At 41.9% G+C, this 16975-nt stretch overlaps 1 long non-coding RNA gene across 1 annotated transcript; it reads left to right on the forward strand.

Annotated features, from left to right (window-relative positions):
- The first annotated feature begins 1404 nt into the window (after positions 1 to 1404).
- On the forward strand, positions 1405 to 2646 carry LOC144282824 (uncharacterized). Its single transcript, XR_013351237.1, has 2 exons — positions 1405 to 1889; positions 2584 to 2646. It is a non-coding gene; the product is annotated as an uncharacterized LOC144282824 (long non-coding RNA).
- Positions 2647 to 16975: the final 14329 nt, after the last annotated feature.

Genomic DNA, 16975 nt, shown 5'->3' on the forward strand with positions numbered 1-16975 from the left:
TGTAACATAGTGTAAATGCACAAATTGGCTTACTGTCCTCAAGTGTGGTCCCTGCTTCCGCCCTGAAACTGCCAGTCTATAATCACCACTAAAAGCCTCTCATGGGGCACCTGGGTGGCTCAGTCCACTGAGCATTAGACTCTTGATTTTGGCTTAGGTCATGATCTCAGGGTCGCGAGATCGAGCCCGGCAACGGGCTCTGCACTCGGCATGGAGTCTGCCTGACTCTCTCTCTCTCCCTTCCCTTCTGCTCCTCGCCCTTCTCTTTCTTTCTCAAATAAATAAATAGATAAAATCTTAAAAACACACACACAATAATACTAAAAAAATAAAAGCCTCTCACATGAGATAATGTGTGTGTGTAGAAAAGTTTGGTCAACATCAAACATCAGCGAGACCTGTTCTTAACAAGCCTTTGCCAAGCTCATGCTCTCTCTGTCTCCTCACTTCCTTTCCTTCCTTCTTCCCTTCTTTCGACCTAATGTTCAAATTCTTCCCATTGGTTTATGTGGTACAACTTAGCTCTCCTCAGCTCCTTCTCCTAAGCCTTTGTGTGGCTAACGTGGTTTAAATAGCCAGATCAAGTTCTTTGATGAACGCATCTTCCTCTCATGGAGTATGGTATTTTTAATATGTCCACAGATATGTCTTTCAAAGTTTTAAACATGTCTCTGATAGGTCTTCCAAGGGGTAATACCAAATTCGCCTCCCCTTGAGTATGGGCTGAATTTAGTGACTCACTTCCAACAAATTCATGTGGCAGAAGTGATGTGTGACTTCCCAGGTGAGCACATAAAAGGTGAGCACTATGACTTCCTCCTCTCACTCAGGTCACTCAGCCTGGGGCAAGCCACCTGCCATGTCACCAGGACACTCAAGCAGGTGTGGAAGCCCAGAGAAACTTCTCTCTTTCTCTTCCTCCATTGCTAATGATTCCCACCAAACACAGTTCTGGGTCAGAGTCCAAAGTGTGAGAGGGGTGAGGGGAAGATGCTGGATTATAGCAGAGGACGAGAAAGACAAGCGACACTGAGGTGATCAGGTGCAATGGACAAGGGATAGGCTCTGAAGTCACAAAAACCTCAGTTTGTGAGCTCCACTTCTTACTACCATCCCCTTGAAGCTTCTGAAACTGCAGTTTGCTCCTCTGTACCATGAGGCATTACCTCTTTCAGAGAGATGCCCTTGGGAGCAAGTGGGTTGAAGCAGAGATAGGCTTGGTGTCAGGCCTGGCCCAATGTAAGCACTCACTTAGCGACAGTAATTATCATTACTGATTGAGCACCTACTGTGTGTGAGGCACTGTGGAAGCTGCATTATAGTATATTATCATAGCATTTTTATTTTATTTTATTTTATTTATTTTAAAGATTTTATTTACAGACACAGAGAGAGAGAGAGAGAGAGAGGCAGAGACACAGACAGAGGGAGAAGCAGGCTTCATGCAGGGAGCCCGACCTGGGACTCGATCCCAAGCCTCCAGGATCAGACCCTGGGCTGAAGGCGGCGCTAAACCACTGGGCCACCAGGGCTGCCCTATCATAGCATTTTTAATACTCACACAGCAACTCAACAAGGTCGATAGGCAATAATGGGTGCATAGTGTGTTCCCAAAAGAAATATCTAAATCATAACCCTAAGTACCTGTGAATGTGATCTTATTTGGAAACAGGGTCTTTGTAGATATAATTAAGTATCTAGGGGTAAGATCATCCTGGATTTAGAGAAGGCCCTAAATTGGATGACTTGGTGGTCTTAGGAGAGAAAGGAGGCCATAAGACAGGAGAGACACAGGAAAGGCCACGGGAAGCTGGAAGCAGACAATGGGAGTAATGTGGCCACAAACCAAGGAAGACCAGAGCTGGAAGGATTCTCCTCCAGACCCTTTGGTGGGTATGACCTTGCTGACACCTCAATTCTGTACTTCTTGCCTCTAAAATTATGAAAAAATCAATTTCTATTATTTTAAGCCACTGTGTTTATGGTCATTTGTTACAGCAGACCTAGGAAACCAATACATATGTTTTTATGCCCACTTTATAGGTAAGGAAATGAAAGTGAACTAACTTGCTTGGGGTCTGTTTTTATGTAAAGAACCGATTTATGCTACGTAAACATAAAACTGAGTGCCCATAAGAGAAATGATCAGGAACCAAAACAAGAAAATGAGGACAAATGCGTAGCTCCAGGTGTCTACTGGAGAAAAGGAAAATTAGTGCACATCATTTCACTTAATGTGCAACTTCGTGCAAATACAAGAGCTTACTTAATTAGGCCAGGAGAAACCCTCTTGGAAGGAAAAAGCTAGCAAAATAGAACTCAGGGTAACACATAAAACAGCTCAGCACAACTCTTTGGAAGAGACCAGGCCAGCTAAAACCAGCCCAAACCAACCCTGAGGACCCATGATTTAGACTCTGGGGAGACTTTGAACAGATTAAATTAATAGAGCAATTAGGGGGCAGGAAACAGGCTAAGCCTCTTAAAATCTAGGAATTGAAAGAGAAATTTTCAGAACAATTTGGTTTGGAGGAAGGAATCAAGCCTTGCACTTTAATTTCTCTTTGTTGGTTTCTTTTTAAGATGCTGAAATGGCAAGTCTGAAGAGCAATAAATAATCACAGATTTCTTATGAAATTCAAACAATGGGGAATCATTAAAGGTCTACCCATTTCTGAAGGAGCCAAGAAGCCGTGCCTCGTCTTGAGGGTTTAATCTACTTACACAGAGGGAAAAAGATTTCTCTACCCTACACCACTGTCATCCCAAGAGGCTTCACTTGTTTTTCTTTTGAAAAAAAAATTTTGCATTTTCCATAGTTGCAAAAATAACAAATGTTCAATGTAAAAAACTAGGAAAACTTGAAAAAGCACAAAGAAAAGAAAAAATTAAACACCATAATCCCACCTCCCACGTATTGACATATTTTCCTCTGATATTTTAGATATAGCTATAGCTATGTACATATAATTCAAAACCAAATGACTGTAGTTACTACTCCAGCATGTTCATGGGAGAGACAGGGTGAGACATAAAGCATATTTGTGGAGAAAAAAATAAAACAAAGCAGGTAACACTTAATAGACTTTACTTTGTGCCAAACATCCTCTTGAGTACTTCATACACACTAACTCTAAGAAACTTTTGCCTGCCACCAAATCCAAAGATGTTCATCCGTATTTAATTCATTTAGTTCTCAATACCGCTTTATTTGTTAGTGCCATCCCTACTTTGTAGATAGGGAAACTGAGGCACGCCAAGAGCCGTGCCCCACATCACACTGCCAGCAAGTGGTGAGCTGGGATTTGCTCCAGTCTAGGCCGGAGGCAAGTGCTCAGCTGCTTCTCTTCAGACACTAGCGTAGGGGAGGGACTCACGGTTCAGTTTCCCCTGGTTGGTCGCTTCTGTCCCAGTCACCTCTGCTAGTCATCAAGAAATCTCAGTTTGTAATCTTGGGGCAGAGAGCACGAGTTACAGAGTGGCTGGGGGAAACTGGCCCGAGGAGAGCCTAGGAAGGCCCACCCCGGCCTGGCGTCCAGCCCAATGCTGGGTTCTGACCATGCCCACGCCCACCCACGCCCACCCACGCCCACCCACCCCCACTGTGGGCAGAGCCTGAGAGGTGAGGGCCGCTGAAACCCAGACAGCAGAACAGATAGCCGCATAGTGCTCTGAACTTTAAGAAAAAGTCCACCACACACATATTCGGGTTGTGCAGGTGGTTTTGGAGAAATCCTAGAGTTCCCAATTCCAGAGAAGTGGCTGAACCCCATGTCTGAGCTGGGATAATGAAGGGGGGAAAGAAGGCTGGGTGGGCTGAGATTCCAGAGGCAGCCGTGAGCCCTTGGGGATCTGGATAAATCTTGAGTAGGACATCGTACTTAACACAAATATGGATCCATTTCTACACCCCCAGAGGTGTAGAAAGATGGAGAAAGGTAGAGAGTAGACCTGGAAAGACAAACTGAGGTTAGTGTGCCATAAAGAAAGATGTTAATGATTTCACACCCAGTTGCAGTGTAAAAGAGCACCTGTTTCCTTATAATACCTGTATAGATCCTGGGCTGTACCACTTGTAGGAAGCTGTGTAATGATTCTCAACAATCAGGTCCAAATCCCTGGACTCTCTAAGTGTGACCACATACTGGAGAAAGATCCTTGTGGGTGTGATTAAGGAACCTCATGGATCTTTGCTCCAGGCAATCACTAAGTATCCTTATAACCTTCCCCCCAACCCCCTTCATTGATCTAGCAGCAACCGGAGGCCAGGGAAATTTGACCTAGGAGAAGACAACTGACACAGAGCAGAGAATGGAGTCATGTGACTGCAAGCCAAGAAATGCCCACAGCTACCAGAAGTTTGTGTTTGAACCCAGCTTCAACAGCCATAAAATGTATGACCTAGGACAAGTTCTTCCACCTCTCTAGGCTTTTATTACTTATTTGCAAGGTGATGATGGTGTCTCCTACCTACCTGTGCTAACAGGATTAGATGACACAATGATGTCAATGCGTTCAATGCAGTACCTGGACTCCCCTTCTTCATTGATCTAGCGGCTGTCAGCCCACTTTTCTATAAAGGGCCAAACTGTAAATATTTTAGGTTTTGTAGACCACAGTCCGTGTTGGAACTACTCAACTCTGTTGTTGCAGCCCTTAGTCACAGATGATACATAAATGAATGAGCATGGCTGTGCCTGTAAAAGTTTACCTACAAAAATGGGCAGTGTCCAGGATTTGGACCACAAACTATACGGTTTGTCAGTCCTTTATCTAAATGAAAGAGGAGTCAGCAAACTATGACTCACAGGCCAAATCTTGCCTGGGTCTTGTTTTTGTGACTTATGAGCTGAAGATGATTTTTGCATGTTTTTAAATGGTTGTAAAACAGAAGAAAAGAAATGTTTTATGACACATGAAAATTGTAGTGAATTCAAATTTCAATGTCCATAAATAAACTTTTATTGGAACACATATGTTTGTTTATGCATCAACCATGGCTGCTCTCATGCTACAAAGGCCAAGGTGAATAGATGCAACAGAGACTATAAATGACACCCTCACTGATCTGTACTGCTGCTCAGTGGCTATTGTGCACTAAAGATGGGCTGGGGGATGCCTGGGTGGCTCAGCAGCCTGCTTTCAGCCCAGGGCGTGATCCTGGAGTCCTGGGATTGAGTCTCACATTGGGCTCCCTGCATGGAGCCTGTTTCTCCCTCTGCTTATGTCTCTGCCTCTCTCTCAATCTGTCTCTCATAAATAAATAAATAAAATATTAAAAAATAAATAAAGATGGGCTGGTCTTTGTTCTTGGTTCCTGGAAATTACCCTCTAAAGTCTTGGAATTTCCCAAGTGTTAGGAGTGTTTTTGTTATTCATGGTGGGGCCTGGTGGTTTATGCTAATGAGGTGACTCACAGGTGGGTCCCTGGATAGTTTATGCAGATGAGATGGTACAGATGGGGGACAGGACACATCAGAAAGACCAGCTATGTGATTAGAACCATTTGAGCCACAGCGAGGTGGTATCAGTCTGACCTCCAGGGAAAGAAGGGGACTGGAATTGAGTTCATTTGGTTGGCCATTGATTCAGTCATGTCTATGTAATGAAACTCCAATTAAAACTCTAGACACAAACCTTGAATGAGCTTCCCTGGTTGTTGAAACACATCACAATGGTTGGAGAGTGACACATCCTGAGAACATGGACAACTTCACTTTTGGGACCCTCTAAACTTCCCTCTCTGCATCTCTGTGTTTGGCTGGTCCTGAGTTGTATCCTTTACAGTAAAGCAGTACTCATAAGCATAGCACTTTTCTGAGTTCTGTGAGTTATTCTAGTGAATTCTTGAACTTGAGGGGGTGGTGGGGACTCCTAAATCTATAGCCAGCTGGTTATAATGTGGATGACCTTGAAACCCCAGAGCCTGAGACTGGTTTCCAAAGTAAGAGGAGTCTTGAGAGAACTGTGCCCTCGACCTGTGAAATTTGATCCAATTCCAGGTAGTTAGAACCAGAATTGCATTGCAGCAGTGCACGACAAATTGCAATGGCACTGTTAAAACGCAACAGTATTTTCAGGGTCAAATCACATCACAATGTGGTGGCATTACATGTATTTTATTATTTTACACATGTATAATATGTGTATATGTGTGTATACCGGTCATGTCAAAATAAACCAAAAAAGAGAAAAATGGACTCTAAATGTCACATTTTTTTAGGGTACAGTGGAGTGTGGCTTATTGTTGAATCCAATGGCAAAGCATGAGATCACACTATAGCTATACTAAAAGAATACAGTACATGTCAGCATTATTAGATTAAGTACTCATCACAGTGTTCCCAACTCACAGGAAAGCAGCAAGCAGAAAAGTTAGGAAATTTAAAATGGCATATTCCTTCACAAATGTAAAAAAATGAAAATGAAGCTGCAACCACAGTGGCTCATTTTTGAGTGGCCCCTTCTTAGCCAAACAAGGAAAGCCAACTATTTATAACGAGTTATTTAAATTATGTTTGATCACAACAGCTAAAGAAATCTGTCCAGAGAAAATAATTGTGTTTATTAGGTTTTTTTCAATCGCTTAAAGAATTTGAAGACTTTGGGGACAACAAAAATAGTCAATTATAAAACAAGGTAAATAATTTTGAGTGGTTCTCTGTGGCTCTTGCTGAAATGATAGATGTTACTGATACTGGTCAATTGTTTGAGAAGTCAATGCCAAGTGTGAAGTGGCTGAGGAATGCAGGCTATGAATAGTCTGCAAGGAACAACTAGAGTTGAGAATACTTTCAAAGAAGTTAATTACTTCAATAGAAACTGAAGTGGAATCTGCTAAGATGTGTTACAATTGATGATGATAAAAAATAGGTGTGGAGCAGAAAGTATTCGTCGGAAAATTTTACATAGCTTGTGGAAATGTAAGATATTAAAAATATACAGTTATTCATTGTATTATTCATCAGCTGGTACTTGGCAGAAAACACTTCCATCTATCTTGTGGGGTTGAACTGGTAGTGTCATTTGTCATGGACCTAACCATTGTCAGTTCTGTGGATTTTTGTCACCAATAGAAACTAAATACCCTGACTTTCACTATTATGCTACAGTTCTGGGACTCAGCACTGGTAAAGATTTATAGCAATTTTTGAACTTGTGCCTGAGATTAAATTTTTCTGAATGAGAAGCATTTCCCTTTATTATTTTTATTTATTTATTTATTTACTTACTTACTTACTTATTTAGCAATCATTATTACTAAACACTGAATGGCTTTGACAATTACCTTCTGTTGCAGGCTTGATAATGCTTCTTCAGGAATTCAATATAAAATTAAAAGACAAAACTGTATGCAGCAAACTTATATGCTGCAATAAAGTCATTTTAGTGATACCTAATGTTGCTTGAATCACAAGTAGTGTCAAGTTGCTTTATGTACTTTCCATGCTTTCAAAAGTTAAAATGAGAAGAGAGATCTTCATTCCCACATATATTTTCAGGGGAAAGATTTTCAGAGCTCAAACTATAGTTTCAGCAGCATTTTTTGAATCTCCATGAAAGTGTAAAGGGAATTTCCATATTAAACTCCAACTGACTGCAATTGAGGAACTTCCACATAACCTTCAGTTGGAAATGGTTATTGCATTGTAATGATACACGAATACAACAGTAAGAAGAGAATCTGGCAGATTTCTAATAACGTGCTCAGTTAACATTGTATGTTTGTGGATTGATAGCTGTACTTGGTAGTACCTAGTTGTGTGAAAAGACATTTTTAAAGATGAAATACATGAAATCTCATTATAGATCAATATTAACAGATGAACATTTGCAACAGATTTTGATGAATACTGGTGGGAACACTAACTTTGAAATCCAAATACGCAAAATGTTAGTTTCAAAAAAGAGAATTCCATTCTTACCATTTAGTAGACCTACACATTGCTGAAAAATACCTGTAACTGTTATTGGTAATTCTTTGCATTGTTTTTATTGTTGTTGCTTTTAAAAATAATTATTTATTTATTTTAGAGATAGAGAGTGAAATCAGGAGCAGGAGGAGGGGTAGGGGAAGAGGGAGAGAGAGAGAGAAGCAGACTCCTCATTGAGCACAGACCCCGACGTGGGGCTTGATCTGACAACCCTGAGATCATGACCTGAGCTGAAATCAAGAGTCAGATGCCTAACCAACTGAGCCACACAGGCCCCTCTATTATTGTTTATTGTTATATTTTGAATATTGTCCTTCAGAATTTTATGGCAATTTGAATTCTCTCTTTTTGTATAAGTACCTAGATAATATCCTCAATTTTAGCTCTTGGCCTGTAAAGAAAGCCTACAATATTTTTTATCCAGACATTAAAAGAAAAAATTGCTGAGCTTGGATCTAGAGGATGTATACCAAAATATTAGCGGTGGGTTTTCCTAAGTATTTAGATTATGACTATTTTAATTTACTTTTTATTTTTGCTATTTGTATGTTCTCATTTTGTTGGCAATGAACGTGTATTAACTATGTAATGAAGAAAATAAGCCATTTATGAAATCAGTTCTATAATGAGAAATTATTCCTCCAATCAAGTTGATAAATGTGTCACTGGTAGAAGTATTCTGTTCCATTCTTGCTTGGGAAGAAGGCTCACTTTTATGGAATTCATTCTTTCTCATTAGGAGCAGAAAACAGCATTGCGTTGACACTGAAGACTCCTTGAAGAGAAGCCCTTGTGTTTTGCTCAGAACTACATCAGAGCAGAGAATTTCCAGGAGGACATTTCATCTGCCACAAGGTTGAATTGGACTTTTCAGAAGCCCTGCTCTGCCTTGTGGGGACAACAGAATGAATGGCCTCTGGGGGTGACCTCCAGCCACAGCATCTGACATCCTGCCACTTGGGAATGCTCTAGAATAGATTGCACATTTGATTGGAAATAACTATCCCAAGACTAGATCCATGATCACAGGTTAGAGGAGATCCAGGCAGCTGAAAAGAGATGAAAAATGAACTCTGTCCATTTTGCCCAGTAGCCATCTAGATGGATGATGGTCCGGCAAACTTTTTATCTGTTTTCAAAAGAAACTTAAAAAAAAAAAAAAAAAAAAAAAAGTAACTTTACCCTGAATTCCAATGTATATAAATCCAGTTTTAAATCTGTTTTATTTTATAATATCAAATGGCAGTATTTACTGCTTATAGTAATTAAACAATAGGGAAATGGACGATCTGGTTAAAAATTAAAATTGAAATTAGGTTTAGATTATATTTATATTGTGTTTCTGTTGCATGGAATCAATAAAACCCTGATTTCCGCATGTGTGTTATTGCAAATGGTAGCACTTTTAACTGCCTGCTTTGCAACCTCAGGATACTTTCCAATTAAACTGATCTAAAAGCTTGAAAGAATAGTAGAATCTTTTTGCCTCAAAAATTGAATCACTAGCATTATCTTCTGTTAATATTTCTTATGAGTCTGAAAAGCAATTGGTTATCATCCAAAACTATAATAAACATTAATATGATTAATATGGTGTGTTTACCACCTAAAGTGCCAATTATTGCACAACTCATTATGATGTTGGGTTCAGTTTTAAGTGAATAGATATGCACAGATCTGAATGTTCTTCAGAAATGAGGATAAACTACGATCTTCCTAATCAATGTAGTTACAGGAAGGTCACAGAAGCATGTAATACGGAGTCAATAAATATGTGCTGAGTGAATAAATAAATGAGATTTCATCTACAGAAGGGTTAGTCTAGCAGCACAAGTTTATGCTATGGTAGTGTCCACCATATTGAAATTGGACATGGAACTTCTGAGTCTTTTGTTTGTGTGTGTTTGTTGGAGCTTTTAGAGACACTGTAGTGAAGTTGTTATGAACAAAGGCTCTGGAATCAGATTCCCTGCATTCGAAGCCTTGGGAAAATTGCATAGCTTCTTTGTGCCTTACTTTTCTCATCTGTAGAATGAGCATAATAACAGCACCCATTTCATAGGGTAGTTGTAAGGATTAAATGTGCTATTCATGTAAAGAACTTGATAAAGCCTTGCTATTTAAAGCCAGCAAAACACTTAAAATATACTGAAGAAGTGGAAATCAAAAGCAAATTTTTAAAAAAGATTTTTTTTTTAAAGATTTTTTTTAAAGTAATCTCTATACCCAATGTAGGGGCTCTAATTTATAACCCTGAGATCAAGAGTTGCATGCTCTGCTGACTGAGCCAGCCAAGCAACCCTGAAAGCAACTGTTTATAGAATTCTCCACAGAACCTGAAGATTTTAGGGAACATAGCTTGAAAAATAGTAGTTCAAGGTAAAAATGAGTGTGCATTTGTGCACCTCACAGCAAAATGACCTCCTCCTTTCCATTTAGTTGCTCAGTTTATCCCAGAAAAACCCTCTGGTGAGTTCCCACACCCCTGCTTTGACCTAATTCCCAAATCTTCGCTTCCATCCTATGCATAATCAAATTTCCTCTGTAAGAAGGATAATAGTTTCCTAGGGCTGCCCTAACAAATTGGCACAAAATAGCTGGCTTAAAACAACCAAAATTTATCCTTTCATAGTTCTGGAAACTAGAAGTCCTCAATCAAGGTTTGTTTTTTTTTTTTTAAGATTTCATTTATTCATTTATGAGAGAGATTGAGAGAGAGAGAGAGAGAGAGACAGGCTCAGGGAGAAGCAACTCCATGCAGGGAGCCTGACGGGACTCAATCCCGGGACTCCAGGATCAGGCCCTGAGCTGAAGGCGGTGCTTAAACCGCTGAGCCACCCAGGCTGCCCTCAATCAAGGTTTTGACAGGGTCATGCTCCCTCTGAAACCTGTAGGAGAATCCTTCCTTGCTTCTTCTAGCTTCTGGAGGGTTTTGTTTTGTTTTGTTTTTCCTGGAGGTTTTCCAGCAATCCCTGTTCTTCCTTGGTTTGTAGATGCGACATCGCAGGCCTCAGCGTTCATGTGGTGTTCCCCTGTGTGTCTTCACATTGTCTTCTGTGTCCACAGTTTCCCTTCATGAGGTCACCAGTCAGACTGGATTATGGCCCACCCTAATGATCTCATTTTTACTTGATTGCCTCTGTAAAGACCCTATCAGCAAAAAAAGTTTACATTCAGAATTACTACGGGTAGGACTTCAACATATCTTTTTTAGGGGAGACACAATTCAAGCCATAACAGATGGCTATGAAAACTGTCCAAACTGCTAAGGTTTGGATGACTACTAGCACCATGGATATCCCCGAGAGACTGACCAGGCCTCAGTGACATGGAAGGGTTAGAGTCTGCACCGTGTAGGAAAAGGCACCTAGCATGTGTTGAGTGCTGCTATGTGTGAGGTGCTGTAGTAAGCATGCTGCCAATGTCACCTGTTAAATCCACACTCTCCCCCAGGGACATAGATGTTAGTGTCACCATTTTGCAGATGAGGAAACTGAGGCCTGGTGAGGTCAGTAGACTAGGACTTGGTCAATTTAGGATTCTAGTTGTGGTCTACCAGAAAGAGTGAGGTTTATTGTTTGTGGTTGTAACTATGTCACTTCCATTCCTGGACAAGAGGGGGGTTTAGAATCTAATCAGCAATAATGGAGACAGTCCCCCCTTTTTGTTTTAGACATGACTCATTGGGTCACATCCTTTGTCTGGATTTAACCATGAGCATTGTATGAAAGAAGAAGTGAAACATTTTGCTCTTTTTCTCAAAGATGCCACAACTCTCAGAGTTTTATGACTAGGCACTGAATTGAAATGCTGATTTTTGATTGCCCACCATGTCCTGGAAGATGCTTTTAATTGAAGAATAACCTGAAACTCCATGCCACTGAGACATGTGTCAGACATGGTACCAAGGATCATGACCCCGTGCCAGGCCCTAAGTCTAATCATGCACATACATTTTCTCATTTAACTCACAGAAAATACCCAATGAGATTGGTATTCTAGCCCTGTTTTCAGTTGAAAAAAATGGAGACCCACAGTCTAATTGAATCTCCTGTAAGTGGAAGAGTCAGGATTTGTCTGATTTGACAGCCCATGCTCTGAATCATGACTGCCCCCCAGTTACACATCACACATGTGCACACACAGCCCCATGACCACCAACAGCAAGTAAACACCTAGCAGAGGGTTCAAGTTTTCAGAGACTCAAATGTCTTCACCTTGAGAGTGTCACGCCCTGCTCTCCGGAACCACAAAAGGGGCCTTGCCCCCACCCACATGGCACAGAAGAATGGCTCACCGAGGCTCCCCCCTCCCCCAGGGGCCCTCTTACCTTGCTGGAGCAGGTGGCTATTTCTCACTGAGTGTGGAAATATACAGACTGAGGTTTCTCTTCATGCTGCATTTCCTTTGTCTCCCCCACCCACACTCACCCTCTCACTTTGTACTTATTAACACTGCAGGCTTACCCAGCACCTTTTATTTTTAGGATCTCAAAATGTTGGAACAAGGCATTTTATATTATTTGCTCATGATGCTCATGATGCTCATGATGAGGGAAATCAGAATTACAAAGACTTTTATGATCCGGATGACTTGGACGGTCACGCAGCAAACACTGCACGATGAAAGCACTAGAGGTGGGGGCCGGCCTGGCGCCAGCGTGGGGGACACGATCTGGCTCAGAACCAGGAGCGGAGCAGCCACACTTCTGCTGCTAAGCCCGCTGACCTGTCCCGGGGACTCCGGGCTTGCGATCTGGGAGAGAACAGTCCCTTCCTGCCAGGACCCTGTCCGCGAGGCAGCGAGGGGCATTAGTGACCGGCAGGGAGGCCGACAGCTGGGCTGCCTCCAAGTGACGCTCACCCGCGTTAGCCATTTTAACAGTAATTTAAAATTCATTTCAAATACTAGAAATAGCAGTTTGTCACTTTCTCTGTTGTTGTTTTTTTCACAGACGTATTAATATGGATGCGGCTGGCAGGTTCCAAGCTTTGAATTGTGCTCATTAAGTCACAGCTGGCTGGGAATACGTGTCAATCTATGCCTTTATTTCTCAAGCTGGTTTTATAATGAAATTAAAATGGACTCCTCCAGACAGCTCCTTCCCAGCAAGCAAAGCAGCTTTACCCTCTGGGGAGTGGATACTGTGTTCCGATGATGCTCCTTTCTCACAAGAAATGCATATATAATTTCGGTAATTAAAACATTTAATTTGGTGATTACCCTCACAAAAAGAAGCCACTTGAATTAACCCTGGTAGGGGAACATTGCATCCAGCTGTTACAGCCGGGGCTTTCTGGAAGGAACAGCCCACCTGCTTGGGGTGTTCCCGTGTCACTCACCATATACCAGTTTTCTGAGTCGAAGTGTCGCTGGGCAGATGGCCCCCAACATTACTCACTTTCCTCTGCTGGAATGCATGGTTGGATTTCTGAAACTCAGCATTTATTTTTAAAAAGAGCTATGGAAAAAGCTGATTCATTGCTACTCTGGAGGAATCCCTTAAGGGAAGATAATACCCTAAAGACTAGACATTTCATGTAAAACTTCTTGCTGTAAATAAAACCATCTACATCAAATCAATTCACCCAGTGAGCTTCTTGAGCAGGGGATTCCCAGATCCACCCCGGATCTATTGAAACAGGAGCCTGGGAATCAGGCTTTTTAACAAGCTCCTAGGGTGATTCACTTGCATCCTGAAATTTGGAAGTCACAGAGGGGGGGCACCCACTCATCATCAGTGCAAAATTGAGGTGTAACTGTGAGTCAGGGAATGATGTGCCTGACCTTTGATTGGGTGCAGCTGAGCTCACCTGGCAGCCTCTGTGCTTCATTTGGAAATGACAAATTAGAAAATGACGTGCAATTAAGCTTTTCAAGAAGCAGGTGATCAGTTCACCACCACCACCACCCCCCGCCCCCGTACCTCAGAGCTAGCCTTTGTGTCCCTGGGCAATCAGGAAAGTCACCAAGACTCCCCATGTCTTGTGGGCTGAAGGATGACAGAGCAGAAGCCCTCAGATATTGCCTGTCAACCCGGAAAACAGAACAGGCTGAGTGTGTCCTGCAGCCTCACCCCAGCTGGTTCCTAACTCAGAAGCTGCTGAGGAGGAGCCCAGCATATCCACAGATGTTTACTCAATATTTTCCAAATGTCAGCCCAACCCAGGATTCTGGACCTCTGCTGGCTACACCAGAGCCATCTTGGGAACTTATTAAAAATACAGATTCCCGGGCCCCAACCCAGAGCCACTCACAGACTGTCTTAGAGGCTGGGCCCTGAAATCTGTATTCAATGCAATCCTCCCTAGGGTTCTGGAACCTCTGTGAACAGACAGCACTGTTTGTTGGCTCATCGGGTTATTAGAGATAAACCCCCAGAGGAGTCAATGTAAAGAAACGAAAGAAAAGAAAAGGAGATATCACATGGTAGGGGAACTATAATTCTGCAGTCAGTGGAGTCTACCAGATGTCCTAATAAGGGGATGGCATTTGATGAGGATTGAAAAGAAAATGGGCCCTTCTAAAGAGATTGTGTAATTCACATTTGTTTTGCTCCCATTTAGCACTGGCGCTTCCAGAGGGGAGTGGCATGGAGAAGATTCTAATCGCACAGGCTCCTGGTTCTTCTGAGAGATTTTTTTAAAGGGGTATTTCCAGTGGTGTTCTGTAAGTGGGTGCTCTGGGGATAGAAAGAATTAGTCTTGATTTGTAATGTTTACTGGTTTCGCTGAGGTAAGTACTCCCTTCATGGCTGATTTCAAGCTACCAACATATCACCGAGTGTGAAGTTGAGAGGTGATGCGCACAATCAGGTCATGCCTGCTTCAGCACACCTCAGGCTTATTACCCAAATTCACAGGAGCTCTTCTCCTTCCCTCCAAAAGCCAGTGCTATCTGCAGCACCATCACCAAAGTGTGCTATAGGGGAATCCCCACGAGACAGGAGCAGGGCGGGTATCTAGGTCTGAGGGCACACCGACTATGCCATTGAGGGCGGGCTCCATGCCAGCGGTATGGAGACCAGCAGGTGCCTCCCCAGGAGCTGATGCTTGATACCCAGGCACACACTCTCTGAACAAAAAGTCAGCAGTCTGCCAAAGGCAGAGCCCAGTTTTCTAGGGAAGTAGGGACATGCAGAAGAAAAGGAAACAAAGAATTTCAGGTCGGGAGGTAGGGGGTTCTTGTGGAACTCTGCTAGTAATCACTCAATAAAGACTCAGAGTTCACAATAAAGGAGATGCGGGTGTTGCCCACAGCCCTGGTCCACGTATAAGCAAATTCTTCAACCTCAGCCACAGCCATAGGCAGAGGTGGGAAAGCTCAGTATAACACATTCTGTACAACTTGAATTGAAGTGGAATAGAAGATATCCAATTAATCATTCAAATTTGTGTCTAAGTAACCATGAGGCTGTTATGAATTTCAAGTACTTTAAAGAACTGCTCTGGGGAGAGATGTGAAACCCATGATGGATATAAAATTAACACATATTTTCCCAAGTAGGCTAACATGTGTTAGGTAAATAGTGGAAAAGAAAGCAGAGGTTTCTGGGAATTACCTCCTTTGCATGAATGAAGAAACAGTGAAGGAACAAAAATGCACATCCCATGTTGGGTGGGAAATATCTTTCCCCCTCTTGGCCCTCAAGTAGAATTGGTTGATTCTGAAAAGCTAGCCAAAAAAAAAAAAAAAAGCCAGTTGTATACAACTCTGCTCTGTTCCTATGCTCTAACACGCCGAACAGATTTGGAGTAAAAGGTGAGGAATAGAGGGACAGCAGAATACATGGATCACTTTATTTTCTTTCTTTCTTTCTTTCTTTCTTTCTTTCTTTCTTTCTTTCTTTCTTTCTTTCTTTCTTTCTTTTTTTTTTTTTTTTGGATCACTTTATTTTCAAACCACTTCCTATTCTGAGAATCTGAGCTTAGAGTGTATGTGTTTGGGATGAGAATAAGGGGAAAGCTAGTAAAATATCATTAAAAAACAAAACAAAACAAAACAAAAACAAGCAAATGGGATCCTGCCATACAATGAGCTACTATAAATATTTGCTCCTGGGATTGGCTGACAAATGCTAGAGCCACTTACTGGCTGGTGAAAGCCAAAGTGTGTGTTTTCTCAACTCGATAGATCATTAGTGATATCACACTGATAGCTTAAAATAGGCCCTAGTGGGAACATTTACACCATGGTAACAGGCAAATCCTACAAATCAGTCACATTATCCCTCGGGAGCCAGTTATTACAGGTCTACTGTCACACCGCTGCTGGCAAGTTATCCTATTCGGAGGTTGGATCGTAACCATGTATAGTAATCTGCTAAGGCTGCCATAGCAAAATACCACAGACCAGGTGGCTGAAACAACAGAAATTTGTTTTCTCACAGTTCTGGAGACTAGAAATCTAAGATCAAGGTATGGGCAGGGTTGGTTTTTTAAGGCCTCTGTCCTTGGCTTGCAGAGGGCCACCTTCCCTATGGGTCCTTAGCAGACTCTCATTTGGGCACATCTCATGTTTCTTCCTCCTCTTATAAGGACACCAGAATATTGAATTAGGGCCCACTCATATGATCTTGTTTGACCTTAATTACTTATCTCTTTAAATACTCTATCTTCAAATACAATCACATTGGGAGTTAGGCTTCGACATAAGAATTTCGGGGTAACAAAATTCAGTCCATTACACTATATGACTTGGGGAAGATGCATTTTACTCTCAGAGCAGTGTAGGCATAGGGATTTCAAGCCTGCTGGCATGGCAAACCATGAGAAGGGGGTAATAATTCTGTGGAATAAAAGACCCCTCAATTTGGCAGAGGTACAGCTAACAAGGTGTTAGAAACAGTCATCTTTTCCCAGGGGTGCCCTGGGAGACCATGGCGCCAGATCCTGCATCATTTACAACTTCATGAAATAGAATAGAGGAAAAAGGTCAGTGCTATCAGCCTTGTTCTTAAAGATGGAATCACAGAGAAGCACAGACTTGGAAGTTTCCAATATAAGTATTTACACAGGACATGCTGAGCACTATCATAACAG

This window comes from Canis aureus, chromosome 14 (genome assembly GCF_053574225.1).
Source record: "Canis aureus isolate CA01 chromosome 14, VMU_Caureus_v.1.0, whole genome shotgun sequence".
NCBI classification, from domain to species: Eukaryota; Metazoa; Chordata; class Mammalia; order Carnivora; family Canidae; genus Canis; species Canis aureus.